Source organism: Podarcis bocagei (genome assembly GCF_964188305.1).
Source record: "Podarcis bocagei genome assembly, chromosome: W".
Lineage (NCBI taxonomy): Eukaryota > Metazoa > Chordata > Lepidosauria > Squamata > Lacertidae > Podarcis > Podarcis bocagei.
In genome coordinates this window covers 62,217,926-62,245,859 of record NC_138131.1, presented here as the reverse complement: position 1 = coordinate 62,245,859, position 27,934 = coordinate 62,217,926, and the positions used below count along the sequence as shown (strand labels likewise).

Below are 27,934 nucleotides of genomic sequence, written 5' to 3'. Positions count from 1 at the left end.
GGGCATCACTTTCCTTTTGGATGAAGACAATAGGTGTTGAACAGTTCTGCCTTCTCTTGGTCACCCAATAGCATACCCCCTTCTTCTCCTACCAGTTACAGATAGGTAGCCGTGTTGGTCTGCCATAGTCAAAATAAAAAAATTCCTTCCAGTAGCACCTTAAAGACAAACTAAGTTAGTTCTTGGTATGAGCTTTCGTGTGCATGCACACTTCTTCAGATACACTGAAACAGAAGTTGCCAGATCCTTCTATATAGTGAGAAGGTGGGGAGGGGTGTTACTCAGAAGGGTGGTGGGAATGGGAGATTGGCAGATAGCTGAGATGAGCCTGTTGACGACTCTTAACAACTGTAATAGGTCTTACAGGAAAAGGCAAGGGGTGAGAAGGTGAGAAATGGCTTATCATGTATAATGAGATAAGAATCCAATGTCTTTGTTCAGACCAGGTGTCTCCATTGTTTTAAGTTTGGTAATGAGTTGCAATTCAGCAGCTGCATACACCCGGCACATACACCCGGACAACACCATTACTGGCCCCAACAACATCACACATACCATCTCGGGACTATTTAATTGCTCATCGTCTAACATTGTGTATGCCATCAAATGCCAACAGTGTCCTTCAGCTCTCTATATTGGACAAACAGGCCAAACCTTACGCCAAAGAATAAACGGACATAAATCTGACATCAAGAATCACAAAACAGAGAAACCAGTAGGAGAACACTTCAATCTCCCAGGACATTCTATACAAGATCTCAAAGTAGCTGTTTTACTACAAAGGAATTTCAGAAATAGACTGGAAAGAGAAGCTGCTGAATTGCAACTGAATTGCAATTTTTTTTATTTTGACTTCTCCTACCACTTCCTTGCTCTTCCTTTTACTTTGGACATAGTAAAAGAAACCTTTCCTATAATTTTTAACCTCTTTTGCAAGCCTGAGCTCATTCTGAGCTTTAGCCAACCTGACCTTCACCCTGCAACTGCTGGCTACTCATGTCTACTCCTCCTTTGTGATTTCCCCTTCCTTCCATTTCTTACACATTCCCTTCTTAACTCTCAGCTCATCTGTAAGCTCCTTATGCAGCCACATCGGTTTCCTTAGATGCCTCCCACTTTTCTTTCTTGTTGATATTGTCTGCATTTGGGCCTTCAATATTTCACCTTAAATAAATCCCCATCCTTTTTGGACTCCCTTCTTTCTGAGTATTTCTGACCATGGGAACATCCCCAGTAACTCTTTCAGTTTTTTTAAAGTCCAGGGTCAATGTCCAATTTGTGGGATATAATCCACTGGGAGCAGCCATGTACAATATTCCTTGTTTTGCTAGAGTGGGCATGCAAGGGAATGTTTGGTCCAGCCAGTTGAAACTTCCTGTTCCTCCTGGCCTGGAGCAGCCTTCCTCGCATGTGACCCTTCCAGACCTGGTAAAAGGCCAAGTCATGCTGCTACCTTCTACTTCTCTCCTTTTTGACCTCCCTGCATCACCTGGACTGGACTGCTAGCTGCCACAGCAGTCCCCAGGTCATCTTCCATATGGGGTAAACCTGTTTGTACATTTGTAACTTTAAGCTTTAAGCTTGCCTTCAGGGATCACACTGTGCTTTGCCTGCTCGTAAGTAAAACTACTTTTTGTTACAGGTAGGTAGCCGTGTCGGTCTGCCGTAGTTGAAACAAGATAAAAAAATTCCTTCCAGTAGCACCTTAGAGACCAGCCAAGTTTGCTATTGGTATGAGCTTTCGTGTGCATGCACACTTCTTCAGCTACACTGCAACAGAAGTCACCAGACCCTTCTATATAGTGAGAAGGTGGGGAGGGGTATTACTCAGAAGGGTGGTGGGAATGGGTGATTGGCTGATAGGTGTGGTAAACCTGTTGATGACTGTTAACCTCTGACATTGAGATATTGGATTCTTATCTCATTATACATGATAAAGCTATTTTTAGCCATCTCATCCCTTGCTTTATCCTGTAAGACCAATTGCAGTCGTTAACAGCTCATACCAATAACAAACTTAGTTGGTCTCTAAGGTGCTACTAGACGGATTTTTTTTTTTACTTTTTGTTACTTATGAACAAGACTGTGGTGTCTTTATTCTTTTAGGAGGGATTTAAAAGGGGATCTTAGCAGGAATAGTAGAACATATTTCAATCTGGACAAGCCAGATTGAATTGCTTATTGCCTTAAGAAACTCACACGAGTTTGCAACCAGGTTTCTGGTGCATCAGAAGAGGAATGCACTCTGCTAAGTTAGGAAGGATATTGATAATCAATATATCCTCTCCTGCCACCCTCAACATTCCCACACAATTACACTCCGCTTCCCCTTGCCTCTGTATCATGAAACCCAGGAGAACATGATCACTTCCTCCCAAGTTTCCCAGTACTTCTACTTCATCGATCAGTTCCTCCCTGTTGGTGAGGCATCCATCTCCCTTGTCTTGAGAGACAATGGGAGAGTGTGTCATTGAGGAAAAACCATTGAAGAGTTACAGCGCCTGCTGTGGTTGCAGAGACCAATGTGGGGGAGACATGTTTTGTTGCATCTGGGCAGATGAAGGCCTGAAATCTTTGGCACTGATATGGTTTCTTATGTGAGTATGAACATTTTTGGGGGGTTTTGCCAGTGCTCTGCAGGCTTTTGGGGTTTTTTGTATAATACTTCTTTATTAGCTTTTCAAATAAGAATATGTCAGGGGTTCAGGAGCAAAGGCAAGGGCAAGGGAGGAAACAGAGAGCGAGGGGGAGGAGGCAGAAGAAAAGATGAGTGATGACGACGACCCGAGATCAGAAGATTCACAGAAAGGAGCACCAGTGGCCAGGGCAAGGGGGGAGCCTAGGGGGACATCCCAGGAAGATAGGGCCAGAGGGGACTCAGAGGGGAGCAGTTGGAAATCGGGACCAGCGTCACCAACAGAGAGCAGGGAAGAGGAAGGGCGCCAGGGATCAAGCGCTGGCAGCTCACAACAGGAGGGAGGGCACGAGTCAGGAGTGGCCACACCTCCATCGGGGAGCGAGGAAACGGTCAGCAGAAAGTGGAAGGTTGGGCGCGCGCGCCAAGTTCAAATGCACAGGAAAGTGACGCAATAGGCAGCCCGGAGAGGGAGCCAGGTCCTAAAGCCCGGCGCAAGGAGACAGGAGGGTCCGGGGGGTCGGCGTCAGAGGAATCCCGGAGGGAAGAGACCCCGGGGGGCAGAGGGACCCAGAGGAGAACAGTCAGGCGGAAAAGGTGGAGCAGGGCTAGGATATTAAGCAAGACAGAAAGACCCCGAGAGATTGCCTGATTACATTCAGATCCAAGGATGAAAGAGACAAAATACTAGGACTACACTTTGAAAAGGCCTTGCAAATTGGAAACTCAGCTATACAGATTTTTAAAGACATCCCAAAATATATTTTGGATCTAAGAAAATTTTACAAGGACTTGGCTCTTCTGTTAAAGAAAAACTCCATCCGCTTCAGGTGGGAATTTCCACAAGGACTGTCATTTGACTACAAGGGAAAGAAGGTGAAAATAAAGACAATTCAAGACAAAGACAAATTTTTGGCAAGAAATCAGGAGGACCTGCAGAAGGGGACTGTGGACGTACTTGCAGAACAGAGGAGAGCACTAGACATTCTGAATCTCTCGATTGGACAAAAACCACCACCATCAGAAGAAGAGCAACAACTTGGAGCTGTTGGAGGAGTTTTAGAAAAATAACAAGATGGCTCTGCAATTCCTTAGTTGGAATTGTAATGGGCTCAATGGGCCTTTGAAGAGAAGACAAGTATTTCATATATTGAACAGAGAACAACTGGACTTGATATGCCTACAAGAAACTCATATAACTAGAGCCCACAGGAGACTACTCACAAATAAAAGGCTAGGACAAGAATTTATTTCATCAGATAAAGTTAAGAAAAGAGGAGTCGTAATATATGTGAAAGAGAAATGGGCCCCAAAAATGATATTTAAAGATGAACAAGGGAGATACCTGGCAGTGGAGATACAAGTACAAGGAGAAAAATTTTTAGTTGTTGGAATCTACGCACCAAATGAAGGTAAATCTGACTTCTTTAAGAGACTCCATGAAACCCTGACGGACTATTTGGATTACAATATGATAATCATGGGAGACATGAATGGCGTGGTCTCCACTAACATGGACAAGGCACAAAGACTAACAGTTAGTAAGGAAGGGAGACTTCCTAAGACTTTTTTTGAAATGACGGAAAACATGGACTTGATAGATATATGGAGAACAAGGAACCCTCTGGAGAGAGAGGGAACCTTTTTCTCTCAAGCAATGATGACCTGGACCAGAATTGACCAAATTTGGATTACTAGTGGTATGGCTCCAAAGATTAAGAAAGTGGAAATCTGCCCAAAAACTTGCTCCGACCATAATGCCGTGAGGATGGAGATGAAACTTACAATAACTGGTCAATTTAGATGGAGAATGAATGACACCCTCTTTCGAGATAAGGAGATCCTTACGAAGGCCCAAAAGACTTTAAAAGACTATTTTGAAATAAATCTGAGGGCCGACGTGGAGAAAAGAGTGATCTGGGACGCAAGTAAAGCGGTGATGAGAGGCTTCTTGATTCAACAAAATTCAATAAAGAGGAAAAAACAAAATGAGAAAAAAGAAAAGATTTTGGAAAAGATAAAGGAAGGAGAGAGAAAATTAAGAACAAAACCAAAGTCCCAGGAGATTTTAAGAGAGATCAAGCTATATCAAACACAATATATGGAATTGATGAATCAAGAGATTGAATGGAAGATAAAGCAAATGAAGCAAAAGACCTTTGAATCAGCAAATAAATGTGGTAAACTTTTGGCATGGCAACTGAAGAAAAGGCAGAAATTAAATACAGTCACAAGCCTAGAGGTGGATGGAAAAAATATATCTAAACCCAATGAAATTAGAAATTGCTTTTTGAGTTACTTTAAAAAACTTTACACTCAAGGCCCGCAAAATGAAGAAGATATAGACAAATTCCTTGATAAATATGGACTACAAAAAATCTCTCATCAAGGCAAGATGGATCTGAACCAGAGAATTTCAGAACAAGAGATAGAGGCTGCCATTCAGAATATGCAATTGGGCAAATCTCTAGGACCAGATGGACTGACTTCCAGATACTACAAATCGTTGAAGGAATGGTTGATTCAACCACTAAAAGAAGTTTGTAACGAGATTCTTGAGGGAAAAAAGGCACCAGAATCGTGGAAAGAAGCATATATTTCACTCATACCAAAGTCAGAGATTGAAAAGACCCAACTTAAGAACTACCGCCCAATATCATTACTTAATGTGGATTACAAAATTTTTGCAGACATTTTGGCAAAAAGATTTAAAAGAGTGTTGATGGAGAAGATTCATAAGGACCAAGCAGGCTTTCTCCCTAAAAGACACCTAGCAGATAATGTAAGGAATGTAATAGACATTTTGGAAAAGCTAGAGGTGAATATAAACACTAAAGCAGTACTGATTTTTGTGGATGCGGAGAAGGCCTTCGATAATATTTATTGGAGTTTTTTGATAAAGAATCTTCATGGGATGGGGGTGGGTCAAGGTTTTGAGAATGGTATGGCTGCAATATATTTTGAACAAAAAGCTAAATTGATTGTAAACAATGTAGTGACTGAGGAACTTAAGATAGAAAAAGGAACACGACAGGGGTGCCCAATTTCCCCATTACTCTTTATTTCAGTTCTGGAGGTGTTGCTGAATATGATAAGAAATGACCAGCAGGTTAAAGGAGTGCAGGTCGGAGCTAAACATTACAAGTTAAGAGCGTTTGCAGATGACCTAGTATTGACTTTGCAAGAGCCAAACACTAGTACGAAAAAGGTTTTAGAAATAATACAACAGTTTGGCCAGGTAGCTGGATTTAAGTTGAATAAACAAAAAACCAAAGTTTTAGGAGAAAACTTAACAGATATGGAAAAGGAGAAATTCCAAGAGGAGACAGGGTTGACAGTGGTCAAGAAGGTGAAATACCTAGGGGTTTACTTGACATCTAAAAATGTGAATTTGTATAAGGACAATTATGAAAAATGTTGGTCAGAAATCAAAAAAGATCTAGAAATATGGTCAAATTTGAAATTGTCAATGTTAGGCCGAATCGCAGTGATTAAAATGAATGTATTGCCTAGAATGCTATTTCTGTTTCAGACCTTGCAGATTCTTGACAAGATGGAATGTTTCAAGAGGTGGCAGAAAGACATTTCGAAATTTGTCTGGCAGGGCAAAAAGCCCAGAATTAAATTTAAAATATTGACAGATGCTAAAGAAAGAGGGGGTTTTGCCCTGCCGGACTTAAAATTGTACTATGAGGCAGCAGCTTTTTGCTGGCTGAAAGAATGGATGCTCCTCGAGAATACGGACATTTTGGATCTGGAAGGTTTTAACAACGCTTTTGGTTGGCATGCATATCTATGGTATGACAAAGTTAACAGTGCCTTTAAAAATCACATTGTTAGAAAAGCATTATTCAATGTTTGGATAAGATATAAAGATCTGTTGGAAAACAAAACCCCTAGATGGGTGTCACCAGTGGAGGCTAAAGCAGTGAAGAAACTCAATATGGAGGTCGGATGGCCGAAGTATTGGGAAATTTTAGAACAGGATGGAGATAAATTCAAACTACAAAGTCATGAGAAACTGAAACATAAAGTACAAAATTGGTTTCAATATCGTCAAATATTGGAGTTTTACAAACAGGACAGGAAAATTGGTTTCCAGGTGGAAAAATCAAAACTAGAAACTGAACTGTTAGAACCCAATACTAAGAATTTATCTAGAATGTATAACTTGTTGCTGAAATGGAGTACACAGGATGAAACAGTTAAATCGGCTATGATTAAGTGGGCACAGGATGTTGGACATAACATTATGTCAGCTGACTGGGAATGGTTATGGAACACCGGTATTAAATTTACGGCATGTAATGCCTTAAAGGAAAAAATTATGAAAATGGTTTATAGGTGGTACATGACCCCAGTCAAGCTGGCAAAAATCTATCATTTGCCCGATAACAAATGTTGGAAATGCAAAGAGACTGAAGGTACCTTCTACCACCTTTGGTGGACATGCCCGAAGATTAAGGCCTTCTGGGAAACGATCTATAATGAAATGAAAAAGGTACTTAAATGTACTTTCCCTAAAAAACCAGAGGCCTTCCTCTTGGGCATGGTCGGCCAATTGGTGTCAAAGAAGGATAGAATTTTTTTTATGTACGCTACAACAGCAGCAAGAATACTCATCGCAAAGTATTGGAAGACACAAGATCTACCCACTCTGGAAGAATGGCAGATGAAAGTGATGGACTATATGACATTGGCGGAAATGACTGGCAGAATCCATGACCAACGAAAAGAGACGGTGGAAGAAGAATGGAGGAAATTTAAAAGTTATCTTAAGGACTACTATAAACTTAATGAATGTTAAAATGTTATGGTTTTCAGAAACAAAGGGATACAGTGATATAAGGTCATAACACAAAGAGGACTAAGATGACAGAGGCTGGAAAGTAAGAATTGGGAGTTGCTATGAAATTATGGGCATTGGGATGCAGAAAGGGGGGGTATGGGGAAGTCCAAGAAAAGAGGTTTATGAAAATATGTTATGAAATTATGCATGTATGTTTGTCTTTCTAAGTGTTTGTTTGTTCTTTAAAAAATCCTGTAAAACCAATAAAAATTTTATTAAAAAAAAAAAAAAAGGATATTAAGTTGGTGCGCAAGGGGCGGAGACTCAGACGGGACTTCGCCGATCTAGCCATTAGACGTAGAGTTGCACGCAGCAGCTTGAGAATGGAAACTGTAACTCAATAAAGACTTTTACTCAATGATCGCTGGCTAGCGTGATCCTCTGTGAGCTAGGATCGGGGAGCAACTCTGACAGAATACAATGTCAAAACCATTTCAAAACAATACACCTCAGGTTCATCAGAACCTTTTGACTTCCCTCCCCCCATGTTTCTTCAAATAAACATAAATTCTCTGCATCTTTTAGTTTTCCCACTGTTAAAGTATACTAAAAATAATTTATCAAAATTAATTTCACATTACAAGTCTTCACACAAACATGCTAATGTTTTAAACTATTTGCAGTGATCTTTTAAATAATACACAAATTTACTCCAATCCTTCTCAAATACTTGATCTTCCTGATTTCGGTTCTTCCCCGTCAGCTTTGCCATCTCTGGAAAGTCCGTAAGTTTCATCTGCTATTCTTCTTTTGTTGGCACATCTCCTTGCTTCCATTTTTGGGCTAGTAAGATTCTTGCTGCTGTTGTTGCATACATAAAATGTTTTGTTTTTTTAAAAAAATTTCTGGGAATCTGTTCACCTATTATACCTAAAAAGTCATGGTTTTTCCACAAATGTATATTTAAACATTTTATTTAATTCATTATATATCCTTTCCCAGAAATCCCTTACCTGCCTTGCCCCTTTGTACCTGGGCAGGTAAGGTCCTGCCCACCTCTAGTCACATGCGGAGGAAGTTTGTCCCAGCCCAGGAGGAAACAGGAAGTTTACTACTGGCTGGTCCAAGCATTCCTATTTATGTCTACTCTAGGAATGTTGTACTTGACTGCTAGGTGTTTCACACCCTCCAGTCTGAAACCGGCTATTTGGCCAAATTCACATAACCTATCCAGCACTTTAGGTACATTGGAAAGGGGATCTTCCACCGTTATTACTAAGTCGCCTGCAAAGGCTTTTAATTTGTAATAATAATAATAATAATATAATAATAATAATAATAATAATAATAATAATAATAATAATAATATAATAATAATAATAATAATAATAATAATAATAATAATAATAATAACAATAATAATAATAATAATAATAATAATAATAATAATAATTTATACCCCGCCCATCTTTATGTCCTACTCTTATGCCTTGAATATCTTGATCTAATCTTAAGACTTTCGCCAGAACTTCCAAAACAGTTATAATTACCAATGGTGATAAAGGACAACCCTGTCTGGTACCTTTTGTAATATCACAAGTTTCTGTTAAAGTGTTGTTAACAATCAGTTTGGCTTTCTGTTCATCTCCGCCAAGCTAAGCAGTTCACTCCTTACCTCTCTCGCCCTGACCTAGCCACTGTGATCCACGCAAAGGTAACCTCCAGACTTGATTATTGTAACTCACTCTACGTGGGGCTGCCCTTGAGACTGACCCAGAAACTCCAGCGGGTGCAGAATGCCATGGTGAGACTCCTTACGGGGTCCTCGCCTTGGGATCACATTCACCCAGTGCTATTCCAGCTGCACTAGCTCTCAGTGGAGTACAGGGTCAGATTAAAGGTGCTGCTTTTAACCTTTAAAGCCCTATACGGCCTAGTACCCTCATACCTATGAGACTGTCTCTCCTGGTATGTCCCACTGAGGACCTTACGGTCTTCAAATAAAAACATATTGGAGATCCCGGGCCATAGGGATGTGAGGCTGGCCTCAGCCAGAGACAGGGCTTTTTTGGCCGTGGACCCGATCAGGTGGGACGCTCTGTCACAAGAGACTGGGGCCCTGCGGGACTTGACATTTTTCCGCAGGGCCTACAAGACGGAGCTGTTCCGCCAGGCCTTTGGCCAAGGCACAGTCTGACCCCCTCTCTCCTTCTGTAATCTTCATAGAACTCTAGCCCAATGGTTGCCATTAATTTGATTCTGAACTGATTTTAGAATGTTTTTTAATTAATTGACTGTGATGTTATGTAAATTGTGCTATTTTTACTGGTGTTAGCCACTCTGAGCCTGGCTTTGGCTGGGGAGGGCGGGATATAAATAAATTGTTGTTGTTATAAATAGCTCCCAGTCCCATATGGAAAGGTTGATCAAAGTCCATCATCTCTAAATTATTTTTCATAAAGTTCCATGAAATATTGTCAAAGGCCTTTTATGCATCTATAAATATTAAAGCTGCTTGCTTGTCATTCCAGGTCTCCAAATATTCTATTAGGCCTACCATATCTCTTACATTGTCTTTCATATGTCAACCAGGAAGGAAGCCTGCTTGACCTTCATGAATTAATTCTTTCACCAATTCTTTTAACCTATTTGCTAAAATGTTAGCAAAAAGTTTATAATCATTATTTAATAACGAAATTAGCTTATAATTTTTCACCATAAATGGATCAGCACCTTGTTTTGGAATTATTGTAATATATGCTTCTTTCTAAAAGACTGGTAATTGGTAATGTTCCTTTATTCAGTATGTTATTCAGAACATTCTTCAATGGCTGATTCATGGCCCCTGCCCAGAAAGGCTTCCCTTGGGGCTCTGGCAGGGGGAAAGGATGGCCTGGCAGGGGCTCCCCCATTTCAAGGGGGATTCTGGCCATCCCCCCCAGACTTGGCAGAGAGAAATGGGGGGCAGCAGGACCCTCTGCTCCCAGACTTGGGGGTCTGCCCCTGCCATTCAGAAGCAGAACACCCCCCTGCAGCCCTGGGACCCCCTTCTGGGTAGTGCTTAAGAGCGGTAGTCTCGTAATCTGGGGAACCGAGTTCGTGTCTCTGCTCCTCCACATGCAGCTGCTGGGTGACCTTGGGCCAGTCACACTTCTCTGAAGTCTCTCAGCCCCACTCACCCCACAGAGTGTTTGTTGTGGGGGAGGAGGGGAAAGGAGAACGTGAGCCGCTTTGAGACTCCTTAAAGGGAGTGAAAGGAGGAATATCAAAATCCAAACTCCTCTTCTTCTTCTTCTTCTTCTTCTTCTTCTTCTTCTTCTTCTTCTTCTTCTTCTCCCCCAGGCACCCCAAGGGGGAAGAGAGAGGAGACTCACCGGACTCTTCCCAGGAGGGAAACAGAGGCAGCACGCACGCGAGGAGGAGACAAGAGATGCCCAAAGCGGCTGGGCACGGAGGAAGGGGATTTTGCTCTGGAGGACCTGCTGCCTGCTGTCTCTGCTTCCTGTCCTCTCTAGGACTCCAGCTCTGTTCGATTTAACCCTTTGCAAGCTGAGCGCAGCCAGCAGGTCGCTCTCCCTCCCTCCCAGAATGCGGATGGTCCAGAGCATGTGCAGAATTCTCTGTGATTCTCGGCTCAGAGGCCATCAAGACAGCAGCCTCGTGCCCTGACCCCAGATGTGCGGGCGGGGTATAAATAGTTGTTGTTGTTTAGTCGTGTCCGCCTCTTCGTGACCCCCTGGACCAGAGCACGCCAGGCACTCCTGTCTTCCACTGCCTCCCGCAGTTTGGTCAGACTCATGCTGGTAGCTTCGAGAACACTGTCCCACCATCTCGTCCTCCGTTGTCCCCTTCTCCTTGTGCCCTCCATCTTTCCCAACATCAGGGTCTTTTCCAGGGAGTCTTCTCTTCTCCTGAGGTGGCCAAAGTCTTGGTGCCTCAGCTTCAGGATCTGTCCTTCCAGTGAGCACTCAGGGCTGATTTCCTTCAGAATGGATAGGTTTGGTCTTCTTGCAGTCCATGGGACTCTCAAGAGTCTTCTCCAGCACCATAATTCAAAAGCATCCATTCTTCGGCAATCAGCCTTCTTAATGGTCCAGCTCTCACTTCCATACATCACTACTGGGAAAACCATGGCTTTAACTATACGGACCTTTGTTGGCAAGGTGATGTCTCTGCTTTTTAAGAGGCTGTCTAGATTTGTCATTGCTTTTCTCCCAAGGAGCAGGCGTCTTTTAATTTCATGACTGCTGTCACCATCTGCAGTGATCCTGGAGCCCAAGAAAGTCAAATCTCTCACTGCCTCCATTTCTTCCCCTTCTATTTACCAGGAGGTGATGGGACCAGTGGCCATGATCTTCGTTTTTTGGATGTTGAGCTTCCCCCTCCCTCCTGCCCCGCCCTCCTTCCTCTCGGGGCTCCGAAATCGAAAGGGGAAGCGGGACGGAGTCTCCGCCATCGCCGCCTCTCCTTGCTCTCTCCCTGCCGAGCCTCATGGCTGCCCAAGCCGCTCCGCTCCGCGCCAAGGGGCTCCCGCTGCTGCTGCTGCTGGGTAGGTCGTGGCCGGACGCCTGGGTCCCCCAGGGACGCAGACTTATAAAAAATATTGGGGGGGCCCGGGAAAGCTCATGAATAATAAATAAGCTCATGAATATGCAAATAAAGTGGCACCGCCTCCTCGTGAGCGAATAGGGGAGAGCGTGCTGCGCCTATTAATCAGCTCCGGAACAGCTGATATGCGGGAAACGTGGGGCTAGCCGGAGAAGAGAGGGCGAGCCCCCTCCGCTCCGGCTCTTGACTGGCTGGGAGGTGTGGCCGGTCGGGATTCCCCTGTTCTCGCGGGGGCTGAAATTCCCCCCGGCAGTGCCTTGGCAGTGGCGGTGGTGCTGCGAAGCAGCGAGGCAGGAGCCCCCGCCCCCGGGGATTACCTAATCTCGCGGGGGACGGCCGGGGCTGTCCGACTAGGGCGCGCGGCTGGCTGGCTGGCTGGCGAGGGAGCAGGTGGGGAGGAGGCGGGGGACGGCGGCGGTGCTCTGCTGGAAGAGCGCCTGAGATTATTGGGGGGGCTGGGCCCCCCGCAAAAAATTTTTGAGGGGGCTTGAGCCCCCTCAGGCCCCATGGAGTCGGCGCCTATGGGAGGAGAGCTCGGGGCCGGACGCCTGGGTTCCCTCCGAGTGGGGGGGGGCGGAGGGGGAGAGCTCGGGGCCGGATGCCTGGGTTCCCTCCGAGGGGGGGGGCGGAGGAGGAGAGCTCGGGGCCGGACGCCTGGGTTCCCTCCGAGGGGGGGGCGGAGGAGGAGAGCTCGGGGCCGGACGCCTGGGTTCCCTCGGGGGGGGCCGGAGGAGGAGAGCTCAGGGCCGGACGCCTGGGTTCCCTCCGAGGGGGGGGTGGAGGAGGAGAGCTCGGGGCCGGACGCCTGGGTTCCCTCCGAGGGGGGGGGCGGAGGAGAGCTCGGGGCCGGACGCCTGGGTTCCCTCTGAGGGGGGGCGGAGGAGAGCTCGGGGCCGGACGCCTGGGTTCCCTCCGAGGGGGGGGGCGGAGGAGGAGAGCTCGGGGCCGGACGCCTGGGTTCCCTCCGAGGGGGGGCGGAGGAGGAGAGCTCGGGGCCGGACACCTGGGTTCCCTCCGAGGGGGGGGGCAGAGGAGGAGAGCTCGGGGCCGGACGCCTGGGTTCCCTCCGAGGGGGGGTGGTGGAGGAGAGCTCGGGGCCGGACGCCTGGGTTCCCCCCTCGCAGGGCGCGGGAGGAGGAGAGCTCGGGGCCGGACGCCTGGGTCCCCCCCTCGCAGGGCGCGGGAGGAGGAGAGCTCGGGGCCGGATGCCTGGGTTCCCTCCGAGGGGGGGTGGTGGAGGAGAGCTCGGGGCCGGACGCCTGGGTTCCCTCCGAGGGGGGGCGGAGGAGGAGAGCTCGGGGCCGGACGCCTGGGTTCCCTCCGAGGGGGGGGGCGGAGGAGGAGAGCTCGGGGCTGGACACCTGGGTTCCCTCCGAGGGGGGGGCGGAGGAGGAGAGCTCGGGGCTGGACACCTGGGTTCCCTCCGAGGGGGGGGCGGAGGAGGAGAGCTCGGGGCCGGACGCCTGGGTCCCCCCCTCGCAGGGCGCGGGAGGAGGAGAGCTCGGGGCCGGACGCCTGGGTTCCCTCCGAGGGGGGGCGGAGGAGGAGAGCTCGGGGCCGGACACCTGGGTTCCCTCCGAGGGGGGGGGCGGAGGAGGAGAGCTCGGGGCCGGACGCCTGGGTTCCCTCCGAGGGGGGGGCGGAGGAGGAGAGCTCGGGGCTGGACACCTGGGTTCCCTCCGAGGGGGGGGCGGAGGAGGAGAGCTCGGGGCTGGACACCTGGGTTCCCTCCGAGGGGGGGGCGGAGGAGGAGAGCTCGGGCCCGGACGCCTGGGTTCCCTCCGAGGGCGGGGCGGAGGAGGAGAGCTCGGGGCTGGACACCTGGGTTCCCTCTGAGGGGGGGCGGAGGAGGAGAGCTCGGGGCCGGACGCCTGGGTTCCCTCCGAGGGGGGGGCGGAGGAGGAGAGCTCGGGGCCGGACGCCTGGGTTCCCTCTGAGGGGGGGGCGGAGGAGGAGAGCTCGGGGCCGGACGCCTGGGTTCCCTCCGGGGGGGGGCGGAGGAGGAGAGCTCGGGGCCGGACGCCTGGGTCCCCCCCTCGCAGGGCGCGGGAGGAGGAGAGCTCGGGGCCGGACGCCTGGGTTCCCTCCGGGGGCGGAGGAGGAGGCGTCCCTCGCCCCCGTGGTCAGATTTCCTCCCCCTGCAAGGCAGAAACTCAGCGGGCGAGGAAGGGGCTGGCGGGGGAAACTTCTCCGGTGGGATTTCTGCCTGTCGCCAAGCGGGGCGGTGGGGGGAGGGTTTGGCCCGGGACAGTCCCTCCGCTTTCGCTTTCGCTTTCCTGGCCGAGTCCCGAATCCGGCCCCGTTGCTGCCCTGCTGCTCCTGCCATCTTCGCTTGCGTCCCAATGGAGCCTCCCTGGGCAAGGAGGGCTGAGGGGACCCCCTGGGTGTGGGGGGAGGGAAGGGATATAGTCATATAGTCCATCACTTTCATCTGCCATTCTTCCAGAGTGGGTAGATCTTGTGTCTTCCAATACTTTGCGATGAGTATTCTTGCTGCTGTTGTAGCATACATCAAAAAAGTTCTATCCCTCTTTGACACCAATTGGCCGACAATGCCGAAGAGAAAGGCCTCTGGTTTTTTAGGAAATGTACATTTAAGTACCTTTTTCATTTCATTATAAATCATTTCCCAGAAAGCCTTAATCTTCGGGCATGTCCACCAAAGGTGATAGAAGGTACCTTCAGTCTCTTTACATTTCCAACACTTGTTATCGGGCATATGATAAATTTTTGCCAGCTTGACTGGGGTCATGTACCACCTATAGACCATTTTCATAATGTTTTCCTTTAAGGCATTACATGCCGTAAATTTAATACCAGTGTTCCATAACCATTCCCAGTCAGCAGACATAATGTTATGACCAACGTCCTGTGCCCACTTAATCATAGCCGATTTAACTGTTTCATCCTGTGTATTCCATTTCAGCAGCAAGTTATACATTCTTGATAAATTCTTAGTATTGGGTTCTAGCAGTTCAGTCTCTAGTTTTGATTTTTCCACCTGAAAGCCAATTTTCCTATCCTGTTTGAAAAACTCCATTATTTGGTGATATTGAAACCAGTTTTGTACCTTATGTTTCATTTTCTCGTGACTTTGTAATTTCAATTTATCTCCCTCCTGTTCCAAAATTTCCCAATACTTCGGCCATCCGACCTCCATATTGAGTTTCTTCACTGCCTTGGCCTCCACAGGAGACACCCATCTAGGGGTTTTGTTTTCCAACAGATCTTTATATCTTATCCAAACATTAAACAATGCTTTTCTGACAATATGATTTTTAAAGGCACTATGCAGCTTAATTTTATCATACCATAGATATGCATGCCAACCAAATGCGTTATTGAAGCCTTCCAGATCCAAAATGTCTATGTTCTCGAGGAGCATCCACTCTTTCAGCCAGCAAAACGCTGCTGCCTCATAGTACAATTTTAAGTCCGGCAGGGCAAAACCCCCTCTTTCCTTAGCATCTGTCAGTATTTTAAATTTAATTCTGGGCTTTTTGCCCTGCCAAACAAATTTCGAAATATCTTTCTGCCACCTCTTGAAACATTCCATCTTGTCAAGAATCTGCAAGGTCTGAAACAAGAATAACATCCTAGGCAATACATTCATTTTAATCACTGCAATTCGGCCTAACATTGACAATTTCAAATTTGACCATATTTCTAGATCTTTTTTGATTTCTGACCAACATTTTTCATAATTATCCTTATACAAAATCACATTTTTAGACGTCAAATAAACCCCTAGGTATTTCACCTTCTTAACCACCGTCAACCCTGTCTCCTCTTGGAATTTCTCCTTTCCCATATCTGTTAAGTTTTCCCCTAAAACTTTAGTTTTTTGTTTGTTCAATTTGAAGCCGGCTACCTGGCCGAATTGTTGAATTATCTCCAAGACCCTTTTGGTACTAGTGTTTGGCTCTTGTAAAGTCAGTACTAAGTCATCTGCAAATGCCTTTAACTTGTAATGTTTAGCTCCGACCTGTACACCTTTAACCTGCTGGTCATTTCTAATCATATTCAGCAACACCTCCAGAACCGTAATAAAGAGCAATGGGGAAATTGGGCACCCCTGTCGTGTTCCTTTTTCTATCTTTAGTTCCTCAGTTATTACATTGTTTACAATCAGCTTAGCTTTTTGTTCAGAGTATATCGCACCCATACCATTCTCAAACCCTTGGCCTACCCCCATCCCATGAAGATTCTTTTTCATAAAACTCCAAGAAATGTTGTCAAAGGCTTTCTCCGCGTCCACAAAAATCAGCACTGCTTTGGTGTTTATATTCACCTCTAACAATTCCAAAATGTCTATTATATTCCTTACATTGTCTGATAGATGCCTTTTAGGGAGAAAGCCTGCTTGGTCCTTATGAATCTTCTCCATCAACACTCTTTTAAATCTTTTTGCCAAAATGTCTGCAAAAATTTTGTAATCCACATTAAGTAATGATATTGGGCGGTAGTTCTTAAGTTGAGTCTTTTCAGTCTCTGTCTTTGGTATGAGTGTAATATAAGCTTCTTTCCACGACTCTGGTGCCTTTCCCCCCGTCTAAAATCTCGTTGCAGACTTCCTTTAACGGTTGAACCAACCACTCCTTCAAAGCTTTGTAATATCTGGAAGTCAGTCCGTCTGGTCCTGGAGATTTGCCCAGTTGCATGTCCTGAATGGCTCCCTCTATCTCTTGTTCTGTTATTCTCTGGTTTAAATCCACCTTGCTTTGATGAGAGATTTTTTGTAATCCATATTTACTAAGGAATTCATCTATGTCCTCTTCAATTTGTGGCCCTTGAGAGTATAGTTTTTTAAAACAGCTCAAAAAACAGTTTCTAATCTCGTTAGGTTTAGATATATTCTTTCCATCCACTTCTAGGCTTGTAACTGTATTTAGTTTCTGCCTTTGCTTCAATTGCCAAGCCAGAAGTTTACCACATTTATCTGCCGATTCAAATGTCTTTTGTTTCATTTGCTTTATCTTCCATTCAATCTCTTGATTCATCAATTCCATATATTGTGTTTGATATAACTTAATCTCTCTCAAAATCTCCTGGGACTTTGGTTTTGATCTTAATTTTTTCTCTCCTTCTTTTATCTTTTCCAAAATCTTTTCCTTCTTCTCATTCTGCTTTCTCTTTTTTATTGAATTTTGTTGAATCAAAAATCCTCGCATCACAGCTTTACTTGCGTCCCAGATCACTCTTTTTTCCACATCGGCCTTTAGATTTATTTCAAAATAGTCCTTTAAAGTTTTTTGGGCCTTCATGTGGATCTCCTTATTTCGAAACAGGGTGTCATTCATCCTCCATCTAAATTGACCAGTTGTTGTAAGTTTCATTTCCATCTTCACGGCGTTATGGTCGGAGCAAGTTTTTGGGCAGATTTCTATCTTCTTAATCTTTGGAGCCATCCCACTAGTAATCCACATTTGATCAATTCTGGTCCAGGTCATCATTGCTTGAGAGAAAAAAGTTCCCTCTCTCTCAAGAGGGTTCCTTGTTCTCCATATGTCTATTAGGTCCACATTTTCAGTCATTTCAAAGAAGGTCTTCGGAAGTCTCCCTTCCTTGGAGATTGTCAGTCTTTGTGCCTTGTCCATGTTTGTAGAAACCACACCGTTCATATCTCCCATAATTATTACATTGTAATCCAAATACCGTATTTTTCGCCCCATAAGACGCACTTTTTCCCCTCCAAAAATGAAGGGAAAATCTGGGTGCGTCTTATGGGGCGAATGCAGACTTTCGCTGAAGCTTGAAGAGCGAGAGGGGTTGGTGCGCACCGACCCCTCTCGCTCTCCAGGCTTCAGGAAAATATCCGCCGCCCAGGCAGCCCTGTGGGAGGTCCCACAGGGTTGCCTAGGCTGCGGATAGCAGCCTGCTTCTCGGAGCGTCGGGCGCCCTGAAGGCAGAGCGCCCGACGCTTCGGGAACAATTACGCCGCCCAGGCAGCCCTGTGGGAGGTCCCGCAGGGTTGCCTAGGCTGCGGATAGCAGCCTGCTTCTCGGAGCGTCGGGCGCCCTGAAGGCAGAGCGCCCGACGCTTCGGGAACAATTCCGCCGCCCAGGCAGCCCTGTGGGAGGTCCCGCAGGGTTGCCTAGGCTGCGGATAGCAGCCTGCTTCTCGCAGCGTCGAGCGCCCTGAAGGCAGAGCGCCCGACGCTTCGGGAACCATTCCGCAGCCCAGGCAGCCCTGTGGGAGGTCCCACAGGGCTGCCTAGGCTGCGGATAGCAGCCTGCTTCTCGCAGCGTCGAGCGCCCTGAAGGCAGAGCGCCCGACGCTTCGGGAACCATTCCGCAGCCCAGGCAGCCCTGTGGGAGGTCCCACAGGGCTGCCTAGGCTGCGGATAGCAGCCTGCTTCTCGCAGCGTCGAGCGCCCTGAAGGCAGAGCGCCCGACGCTTCGGGAACCATTCCGCAGCCCAGGCAGCCCTGTGGGAGGTCCCACAGGGCTGCCTAGGCTGCGGATAGCAGCCTGCTTCTCGCAGCGTCGAGCGCCCTGAAGGCAGAGCGCCCGACGCTTCGGGAACCATTCCGCAGCCCAGGCAGCCCTGTGGGAGGTCCCACAGGGCTGCCTAGGCTGCGGATAGCAGCCTGCTTCTCGCAGCGTCGAGCGCCCTGAAGGCAGAGCGCCCGACGCTTCGGGAACCATTCCGCAGCCCAGGCAGCCCTGTGGGAGGTCCCACAGGGCTGCCTAGGCTGCGGATAGCAGCCTGCTTCTCGCAGCGTCGAGCGCCTTGAAGGCAGGGTGCGCAAGGCTTGGGGCGGCAGCGGACTGCTTGCGCGCACCTAGAAGCTTGGGGCGTGCTGAGGTCAGCGCGCCCCAAGCTTCTGCATGCCGGCAAGCAGTCCGCTGCCGCCCCAAGCCTCCCGCACCCGGCAGGAGGTCCCGCCGGGTGCGGGAGGCTTGGGGCGGCAGCGGACTGCTTGCGCGCACCTAGAAGCTTGGGGCGTGCTGAGGTCAGCGCGCCCCAAGCTTCTGCATGCCGGCAAGCAGTCCGCTGCTGCCCCAAGCCTCCCGCACCCGGCAGGAGGTCCCGCCGGGTGCGCAAGGCTTGGGGCGGCAGCGGACTGCTTGCCGGCATGCAGAAGCTTGGGGCGCGCTGACCTCAGCACGCCCCAAGCTTCTGGATTAGCGCAGGGGTCCGCTAGCCCTGGGAGAGGCGCCGGCTCTCCCACGCTAGCGGAGACCTTGCCGGCACGCAGAAGCTTGGGGCGCGCTGAGCTCCGCACGCCCCAAGCTCCTGGTGTAGCGCAGCGCACCTGGGGGGGGAAATAAAAATTTTTTCCTTCATTTCCCCCCCTAAAATCTAGGTGCGTCTTATGGGCCGGTGCGTCTTATGGGGCGAAAAATACGGTAATCCATCAGAGTTTCATGGAGCTTCTTAAAGAATTCCGCCTTGCCTTCATTTGGTGCATAAACTCCAACTATTAAAAATTTTTCTCCTTGTGCTTGTATTTCAACTGCCAGGTATCTTCCTTGTTCATCTTTAAACATCATTTTTGGAGCCCATTTCTCTTTTACGTAAATCACAACTCCTCTTTTCTTGACTTTGTCTGATGAAATAAATTCTTGTCCTAGTCTTTTATTTATAAATAGTTTCCTGTGTACCCTGGTTACATGGGTTTCTTGTAAGCAAATGAAGTTCAATTGTTCTCTTTTCAAGATATGAAACACTTGGCGTCTCTTCAAAGGCATGTTCAGCCCATTGCAATTCCAACTAAGGAATTGCAGGGCCATCTTGTTATTTTTCTGTTACTCCTCCAACCGCTCCAAGTTGTTGCTCTTCCTCTGATGGTGGTGGGTTGAGTCCAAACGGTAGGTTCAGAATGTCTAGTGCTCTCCTTTGTTCTGCAATTGGATCCACCGTTCCCTTCTGTAGATCCTCTTGGTTTCTCTCCAAAAACTTCTCTTTATCTTGAATTGTCTTTATTTTCACCTTCTTTCCCTTGTAGTTAAAGGACAATCCTTGTGGGAACTCCCACCTAAAGAGGATGTTGTTCTTCTTCAGCAGGTAGACCAGATCCTTGTAGAAGGTTCTCACCTCCAAGATATATTTAGGGATGTCTTTAAAAATTTGTATAGGTGAATTTTCAATTTCCAAGGCCTTTTGATAATGTAGTTTTAATATTTTGTCTCTTTCTTCCTTGGATCTAAGGGTAATCAGACAATCCCTCGGAGTCTTTTTGTTCAGTCTCCTGCCCAGTCTAAATGCTGTTGTTATCTTAAATTCTTCCTCCTCCAAATCTTCCCAAAAGTCAGCAAACTTTTGTGTTAGGAACTCCACCAGGCTGTCCCCTTCGCTCTCGGGAATTAATCTTAATTTCAAATTTCTTTCCTTTCTCTGTAATTCCATCAAAGACAAAGTTGCATCATGTTCATAAACCTTTTTAGCAATCGGTTCTAGCTTCTCCTGTGTCTCTCCGGCAACACTTCTGGCTTCCTCTGCGATTTTACGTGTTGCAGAATTTTCTTCAATCAACCTGTTTATAGATTCTGTATTGCTTGTCACACTTTTTGTGTTCAAGTCCAATCTTGCTGTTAGTTCTGTTAATTTCTGTGTATTTTCTGTACTCTGCTTTGTCAAAGTCTCCAAAGATTGATTTATCTTGAGTAACGCCTGTGTCACTGACTCCATGGAAGCAGCTGTCACTTTTTCTTGTCCTGCTGTTCCTGTAGGAGTTAAACCTGTAATTGAGCCTCTTTTCTTTTGTTGCTGTTGTTGCTGTTGTTGCTGCTTAGCTTTGGCTCTGGTGGTTATCTCTTCTGCTGGACCACTCATGTCCCAAGGACGTTCCCACAAAAACAGTCCGCTGATGGAAAATTCCACTGTCTTAAACTGTTACAACCGTTACTTTAAGCCCTCTAGGGGGAGCAAAACAAAATGTCCAAGTGAGGAAACAAAGAAGTTAAAAACAAGTATATCAGGAGGCTTGAAAATATATGCTGCGACACTTTTTCCAGTAGATACTCTTTCAACACACTCCAATATACTGTAGCAATAAAGTCTTAAAACTTTGTATCAAACGAAACTTCAACCATGTAACTTTCCCAGAAGTTTAAAGACAGTTCAGTGCCCTAATGTCTTATTTGGCAGTCCGTTTCAGGGTGTTAAGGCAGCAGAAGATTTTTTTCTTTTAAATAAATCATGCAGTTCTTAATGTCCTTTTTTCCTCCCCTCTGCCCTGCTTGCTAGAGGGGAGATCTAGATCCAATGTCAGGTTTAAGTAGTCAAAGGATGTTTCATACGGATGCAGCTTTAAATTTCCGTTGCTTTAGCTGTCATGCAGTCGGGGGAAGGCAGACTTCCTTAATTTTCACCTTCCCCATTTTCAGCCAGATTTCCAATTTTAAAATTTTTCAAAATAACGTTCAGTCTTACTCACAGGCTTTTCAGTCCCAAATTTACAGGAAGAAATCGGCGCTCTCCGTTCATGGCGACGCGGCTTCACTCTGCGGGCTGGGTAGCGACTCTCAGCACCGCGCTCTCCTGATGCCGTTCCGGAGCCTTTAAAAAGGCTCTTTCTGCAGTAAGGGGGGCGCTTCTGGTGCCCACCGAGTCTCCTTGTTCACAGGCTTCAGCGCCTGTGATTTTAGGGGTCCCCCGCTTGCCGTAGCGGGTCAGACCCGAACTCGCAGAGCATTCCTCCTCCGGAGCTCGGAAAGAGGACCGCCATTAACGCTGGCGCCGACCGGAAGCCCCTGCCGGCCTTCCTGGACCTCTTCTGAAGGCCGGAGGGGGGGGAAAGGCTTTGCTCCCCACCACCAGCATTTAAAAGAGGTCCCCGGAGATTTCCCTATGGGCTTTCGTCTTGCGAAGCAAGCCCATAGGGAAATTCGTCTTACGAAGCGCCTCCAAAACAGAAAACCCTTTCGTCTTGCGGGTTTTCCGTCTTGCGAGGCATTCGTCTTGTGGGGTACCACTGTATATCACTATATATGCAAACAACTACAGTTCCGTACATTCTTCTCTGGTATATAGGTTCAGTGCTTTTTTTCTAAGAAACGTTCAGGGTTACTCTCATTTTGACTCAAGAAAATCACCATTTCATAGTTCCAATTGGGAAAAATAAATACAGTGAAAGGACAAAAGAAATCATCTCAGGAACTCAGGAGTCCTATTGTTGTGGATTAATTTCATCTAGTTATGCTTATTCTGAATGTACTTCAAATTGTTTTCCAACCTCAGCATTTACACGATTCAGAGGTATCTGAACCAAGCAAACTGCTTGGTTGCTTTGGTTTATTAACTGGCGTTTAAATCCCATTAAATAGACAAAACAAATCCTCCTTAGAGGGCATCTTGTTTTCGCTGAGATTCCTGCATCGCAGGGGGTTGGACTAGATGACCCTCGGGGGTCCCTTCCAATTCTGTGATTCTGCGAGTTGAACTGAACTGGCTGACACAGAACGGTGGAGTTGGGAACCCCAAAGGTCATCCACTCCAACCCCCTGCGATGTAGGTTGGGGGGGTCCGGCAGTGGAGAGACAAGGCTCATCATTCCCCCCCCAGACACTGGTTCACCTCCCCCCGCTTTGTCCCCCCGGCAGACCCCTCAGGGGCCCTGTGGGGCGGTCAGGCCTCGGCCACCCCCCCCGCCCTGGCTGAGTCCGGATGCCAGCGAGGCGGAATCCTCCTGCGAGATCAACGCTTACGCGCCGCAAGAGTCCCACTTTGTCGCCTGGGCGGAGGGGCTGGTGGGCGGAGGGGGCTGCCCCCGCGCCCTGGAGAGGGGCAAGTGGCTCATCGCCAGCATGCAGGCCCCCGAGGCCGAGTTCGGGGTCAGCAGCGTCCTGCACACGGAGGAGGGCCCGCCTTGGAAGCAGCAGGATGGGGTCAGCAGCGTCACCACCACCGCAGGTCCCACCTGGCGAGCGGAAGGGGAGCAGCCGAGCGGCCTAGCGGTCAGAGCCCTGCGCCAGCAGCCTGGGAGAGAGGGACCGAGGGCCAGTCGGTGCTTCTCAGGCAGGCCGGCCTGGCAGGGTCAGCGCGGGGGAAGGGGAGGGGAAGGGGAGGGAGGCCGCCTTCAGCCCCTGGGAGGAGAAGGCGGGGCAGAAAGGCCATGATTTAAATGAGGAATGTCCAATGTCATTGGTTCCACCCTCCTGGGGGGCGGGAGATAGGGGGCACCGTGGGGCAAGCGGAAAGCAGAAATCCCTGGATCAAAGGCATCTGCTGGGTTGAACTACTTGGAGTAGTTTGAAGTGGATTTTGAGTCATTTGGCAAGTAATTGTTGCTCTTTCAAATCTTGCTTTCATCTTACTGGGTCGTTCAAACAGTTGTTCCAAACCATGCCTCTTTTAGGGCACTGGCTGAAAGGGAGAGCGTTCATGGGGGTCCCCCCAAATTTGAGAACCACGAAATTAAATGAATAAATCAAATAGATGGTGGGCTTGTTCAGAGCGGTCTTTCCCATAGGGCGCTGGCCTCTCGGGGGATCGCTCTCCTGCATTGGCATGAGGGAGAGTTGCGCCCCCCACAATGGCTGGCAGTGCGCAGCTACGGCCACCCCAACACTATCGGGCGGACATTTGCAGCCTGGCGCCGCATCTGCTAAACACAGCCCTGGGTTTGTTGTTTTTCCCTTCTGGGATTCCTCCCTTGCACGGGGGTGGGTCTAGATGACCGCTGGGGATCTCTCCCGCTCACCTCGCCCTCCTCCCTCCTTGCGCAGCGGTGCTGTCGGTCTTCACGCGGACGCCGCGCCTGGAGTCCCGCCTCGGGCGCCCGGCAGTCCTGCACTGCGGCTTCTCAGCGCCGGCCTCGGCCTTCTCGGTGGAGTGGCGCCATCAGTTCCGGGGGGCCGGGAAGGTGGTGCTGGCCTTCGACGGAGCCACGCGGGGGGTGTCGGTGGCCGAGGAGGGGGCTGAGCTGCTGCTGGACGCCGAGGGCGGCGGTGCCTCCCTGCGCCTGTGGAGCGTGGCCGTCCGCCACGAGGGCACCTACATCTGCACCGTCTACCTGCCCCACCTGCACGCCCAGCAGGCGCTCGAGTTCAAGGTGGTGGGTGAGTGAGCGACCGGGGGGTCTCCCTTGCAGGGAGGGCGGAGGGAAGGAAGGGGAAAGGGGGTCCACTGCCCAAAGGGACCCCCATGGAGCCAGCATCTTGCATTCTCACAGTGGCCAAATGCCGGCCAGGCCCTAGGGATCCAGATAGACTGCTCCTGGGCCTGGAGGCGCCAAAAGAACATAGGGAGAGTGCTTCAACCTCGCAGTGGCCCAATTGCCCTGAGATCCCTGCCTGGCAGGGGTTGGGCTAGATGACCCTTGGGGATCCCTTCCACCTGTCTGATTCTACGCTTCTAAGAACCAAGCGATCCAGAGAGACTGCCCCTGGGTTGGGAGGCTCCTGAAGAAGCGCCTGGCCACTTGGTCAAGCCAACGGGGACCCTGTCTTCCTCAGGATTCGAATCCAAGAGCCCCCCTCTCCCCTCCCGGCAGCTGGGAGCCTGCAGTGCTCCTGGTTGTCAGCAGGGGGCGCTCTGCTCACTCCCTCTCGCCCTGCAGAGCCCCCCCAGGTGACGCTGCGCCCCACGACGCTCTCCGTGCCCCCCAGTGCCCGGCCCCAGCTGGCCTGCGAGGTCTCCGGCTTCTTCCCTCTGGGTGCCTCGGTCAGCTGGAAGCGGAGGGGGTCCGGCGCCCCCCAGGACGCCTTCCTGGACATCGGGGACTCGGGGCACCGCCAGGCTCCTGACGGCACCTTCAGCTTCACCAGCTTCGCCCGCCTGCTGCCCGTCCCGACCGAGGACCACGGGGTCTCCTACGTCTGCCATGTAGGCCATGCAGGGCTGGGCGAGGCGGGGGTCAAGAAGGCGGTCGTGCTCCATGTGGCAGGTGGGGGTCTGCACTTGGGGGTCTGTGCCGGGGTCCCCTGGGGGCTGGGTAGCAAGGCCCAGAAGATTGGCTGCGGGTGCGATTCCTGACTGGCGGAGGTTGGGAGGTCGCCTGTCCTGGGTGATTTAGCTGGGATTCCTCCCTTGAAGGGGGTTGGGCTGGATGACCGCTGGGGTGCCCTCCCAACTAGGATTCTGTGAATTGGCACTGATCAAGTCGGGCATGGGGTGGAGGATATGGGGGGTGGGGCGAAGGTGCAGCTTTGGGACCTGCACTGGGTGGCCAAGGCAGGGTGGGGGTCTGACATCGCCCCCCTTCTCCCTCTCTGACGCCCCCCTTCTGCCTCTGCCCCTTCTCCCCCCACCCAGGGTCCCTGGGCCCCTCCCTGGAGGACGCCATCGGCTTGTTCCTGGTCGCCATTGTGCTCCTGGGGGTCTTGCGGTCCTTCTTCCGATGGGGTAAGGTTGTTCCCACCCACCCCTTCTGTACTGTTATTTTTGTTATCAATATGGTCCTATTTTACCATTTGGTCAATATTTTAGGGGATACTTTAGCTGAGATTCCTGGGGTCCCTTCTGATTCTACAATTCTAGGATTCTATAAATGTACACAGCATCCTCCTTTTCTGGATCTCCGGGCAGTTTGTGGCATAAAAATGCACGATGAAAACACAACGTACATGATAAAAATGAGAACCAAAACAAATAACCCAGCCTCCCTCAAGTCTAATTATTATAATGAAAAATAGAAATATTTTCCTGGGGGAGACTATTCAGAATCTATTAAGACCATGCAAATATTGACAGTAAAAGCAGTTGAGAAATCTCTCCTCCACCACCTGACCCCTTTGAATGGCGGAACTGGCACTGGCCAATTGACTCCCCTTTCCCACATTTGCCAGTACAAGAAGCTCAGCCGGGAGAGCCTGAGACTCTTGATATCAGCGTTGTGGGTTCAAGATTCCTGCCTTGCGGGGGGTTGGACTAGATGACCCTCGGGGTCCCTCCCGGCTCCAAGGCTCTTTGGAACTCCCTGCCTCTTGATACCAACCAGGCGCCTTGGCCAGACTCTCTTTGGTCGCCTGCTAAAAACATCCCTGCCCAGCGGCTCAGAAATGTTGATTTCCTTTTTAGCTTTCTGCATGCTTTCAAGTATTCCTGTCCATTTCCCTGGGTTTTCTGGTCATTAACCTTTCCCTGCTTCATTATCCTCCTTTTCAGCTTCTGAAGAAAAACCCAAATCGGAGAAGCCCAAATCCGAGGTCAGTGTCCAAGATACGCCCAAGACTGCCAAGTTCTCTCGATTCTTCATTTTTATATTCTTTTAAAAAAAACATCTCTGTGCCACCCACTGAGAGGCAGTGCGGTGCAGTGGTGAGAGGGCCAGACTAGGCCCTGGCAGAGAGATCTGGGTTCGAATCCCCAGTCCCTGGCCATGATAAAGCTCTCAGGGGTCCCGGGGGGCAGGATCCAGTCTGCCTGCTTCACAGGGTTGTTGTGGAGCAATTCCTGCAATTGCAACCCCCAGCCAGCTAATGTTTCCTCTCTGAATCGGGTCAGTATCTCACGGATTTCTCTTCTTTCTGCAGTAACGGACTCTGGGCAACCCTGCTCCCGGCTTGGTTTGTTGCCTGTCTCCGGATCCCGTTGAAAGAGCAAAGTGGATCGTAGGCCCCCGGACTCCTGGGTCCCTCCTCTTTGGCTGCCCAGTCTTGCCCCACTGGTCCCTTGTGGGAAGCCCCCTTCCCCTGCCTTTTTGGGGTCAGGGGTCTGCTTGGCTTCGCATCCTGCAGATTCACAGCTCTGATTTTAAGGAGGGGGCCAGATCTCTGCATAGCAAAAGCCCCCCTTTCTGACAGTCCCTGCCCCTCCTCACTTCCGTGCTGTGAAATTATTTAAGTGTAGAATTGGGAGGGGGCCCTGAGGGTCATGTAGTCCAACCTTCCGCAAGACAGGAATCGCAACAAAAGCATCTCTGAACTCTGCACATGCTCTGGGAGACTCTTGAGGGGGGCCTGTGTTGTCTTTGGGATTGTGGGAGAGAACCTTTTTGGAGGAGGGGAGGCTGACTTGAGCAAGATTGGCATATCCCTCCCCCCCCCCAAATAAATCAATCAGGGATCCTCCACTTACAGAATGTGGGTCATTGGGTGTCCCTTTACCTCCCCCTCTGGGGGACCTGAAGTGGTACAGTCCAGACCCAGGTTTATCCCCTCTAGAGACCTGGGTGCAAAAGGAGCCCGTTTCCCCGCAACATCCCTGCAGAGACGGCCAGGCAGAGCAGCTTTCGTTCCCCTCGGCCCTCTCTCTCGATACGGACTAGGACCTGCCCCCCTTCCCTCCCCCAGAGCCCAGAACTCGCCCCCCTCCCCATTCTGTGTAGATTCTGCTGTAGACTGTGTTAACGGAAAAATCTGAGGGCTCCCTTGGACAAAACAAAGACACCAACCAGGATAACTTGGAGCAAAACAGCAGCCTGTAGGCTTGGCCTTTATTGAACTGATGCATCAGGGTGTTCCCCTCACTTGCAGGAGAGAGGAAAGACCCAGAACAATGGGCTGCAAGACCTTATAAAAACTTTTGAAATTCCCCTCCTCCAGGTCAAGCCCACCCCCAGAAACATCATGCATACATTACAGAAAGGAGGGGTTGACATCATGCATACGTTACAGAAAGGAGGGGTTGAGGGAGGAGTTGTGGTGGTAACCTGAGTGTCCTGTCACCTGGCTGGTTCCTCCTTTCCCCCTCCCCATGAGTACTTTCCAGGTGACAAAGGGGAGTTTGCAGTTTCCTGCCCCCAGAGGGAAGATCTGATCATTGTCCTTTGTTTCAGCCCGTGGTGAATCCACTGTTCTTTGTGATTTTGATTGTCTTCTGTCTGGGATTATCAGGGCTGACATAGCAACTGGGCAGGGCTCCTGTGGATGTGCTGGTATGCTGAAGAGATTATGGCTGACCAGAAACCAAGCACCCCCCTTTGATCCTTTGATAGTCTTTGTCACATGGAGTAAAAAATGGAACAGTGCAAATCCGATGTATGGTTGATTTTCTATGAATTTATAACAGAAATG

The 27,934-nt window shown here is 49.2% G+C and overlaps 1 pseudogene across 1 annotated transcript; it reads left to right on the top strand.

The window, feature by feature from the left end:
* Positions 1-2,360: 2,360 nt before the first annotated feature.
* Positions 2,361-26,973, top strand: LOC308578120 (tapasin-like; annotated as a pseudogene). Its single transcript has 7 exons — positions 2,361-2,462; positions 22,492-22,889; positions 23,705-24,037; positions 24,538-24,864; positions 25,233-25,322; positions 26,085-26,125; positions 26,453-26,973. The product of its transcript is annotated as a tapasin-like (transcript).
* Positions 26,974-27,934: the final 961 nt, after the last annotated feature.